This window comes from Oncorhynchus kisutch, linkage group LG6 (genome assembly GCF_002021735.2).
Source record: "Oncorhynchus kisutch isolate 150728-3 linkage group LG6, Okis_V2, whole genome shotgun sequence".
Classification (NCBI taxonomy): Eukaryota; Metazoa; Chordata; class Actinopteri; order Salmoniformes; family Salmonidae; genus Oncorhynchus; species Oncorhynchus kisutch.
Window position 1 is genome coordinate 54582309 of NC_034179.2, and position 1803 is coordinate 54584111.

Sequence of the window (1803 nt, forward strand, 5' to 3'; positions counted from 1 at the left end):
CCCTCATACAGCCTATGGAATGTTAGTCTCTCAGGCAAGCTCTCTGTTTTGACCGGATCCTGTAAACAACGTGCTTGCATGTTCTTTATGCAGCAACCTGGCCCATTCCCACCCCACGGCAAAAATAAAAACCTTTGACATTTACAATAACCGTAATTGTTCCGGAGATGTAAAAATGTGGGATGTGATGAAATCCGTCTCCAAATGTATTTGTTCCATAAAAAAATGTGTTTCTACAATCAAACTACTAAAAAACTTGCATTTAGAAAATAGTCAATAAAAATATTCCCCTGAATTGTACAAGAAAGAGGAATAGGGAGCAGTGATAAAAGATGTGGTTTGAGAGATGTTATTCTGCCGCATCTTCTTTCTGTTCAGGTTCTTCTGTGGCTGGTTCCTCTTCGCCATTCTCTGCAGGCACCTCCTTCTCCTCAGGTGCAGCCTTCTTCACCTCCTTAGCCTTCTTGGGCTTGGGTACTGCCTTCTCCTTCTTTGGCTTGGGCTCTGCCTTTGGAGGGGCTGGTTTATTTACCAATCTCTCAGATCTCCTCTTGGGCTCTGCTGCCTCAGCATCAGTGTTTGCTTTGCTCCTTTTAGGCATGGCTGTTTTGCGTATTTGTTAAAAGAAAAAAAGGAGGGCAATGTTCCAAAACGGAGCAAGAAAAATACTGTTCGGTATAAGATTCAAACAGTACGTTCTATCATAACACAATTCTATTATAGCATGTTGTGTGCGTTGAATTTGCAAGACAAGCCGCATCACTACCTACAGTAGCACTGGAGATCCTGCTGCTTCTGCCAGCCAGCCACATCCCAAGCAGTTGCACTTGATTCATCCTACCTAGGCAAAGCATTGAATAATAATCAAGCATTTGGTAAACATTGATGACAGTTTGGTAACTGGAGGTAGGTTGTCTCCCTACTACGTTGACTTCGGTTTGCAGTATGACAAAGTCACATATCTTTGCACCGGGCGAAAAGGGTCCATGTCAGGGGATATCTTTACATGACACGTTTTTGATTATCTAGAGAATACAGACCATTAACCAATGCATATTTGGAGTTTTGTGGATATCCACTATATCATTGACAAGTTCTGAATCCAGACGTGTCTTTAAGACCAATTTGATATTGTGATTACTCAGAATATCACACATGGACATTTACTATGGCCAGATATGGACTCATTAGATATCCTGGGGATAAGTGAAATCCTATGTTCTCTCTTCATGTTGATAAATAGTGACTGTATACATAGCATATGCGTTTTCTCAGCACATTCAAGATAGGAAGCTACATTGAGTCCAGATATAGGTCGTCATGGTAAAAAAAAAGAATGTGTTCTGGCTTGCCTAGTTAAATAAAGGTTAAATCAAATAAAAAATATATAATATATATATTGGCTGAGGTCCATATCCCAGATCTTGATATGCTTTTTGATATACTAAAAATAAGGATGATTTTTAATGCATTTCTGAGTTTTCAGCATATGCTCAATAATTTCATGCACATACTTTTTGGATTCCCTCCGGATATCATATGGCCGGATATGGACTCATTAGATATCCTGAGATGGCCTATGTGGACATCTTATTTGCTTTATATGTTGACAAATACTGACATTAGGCCAACAGTATATTTTATCAGCACATACTATGCATATTCTCTTGGCTGAGGTCCATATCAGGACCTTGATAAGCATTTTGATATGTTAAATAGGGACACTTTCTGATGCTTATTTGAGTTTTGAGGACATGCTCAATAATTTGACAAATATTAAATCCATATCATTCTTTCAGGCAC

At 39.0% G+C, this 1803-nt stretch overlaps 1 pseudogene; it reads right to left on the reverse strand.

The window, feature by feature from the left end:
• Positions 1-242: 242 nt before the first annotated feature.
• Positions 243-719, reverse strand: LOC109892989 (non-histone chromosomal protein HMG-14A pseudogene; annotated as a pseudogene).
• Between the last annotated feature and the right edge of the window lie 1084 nt (positions 720-1803).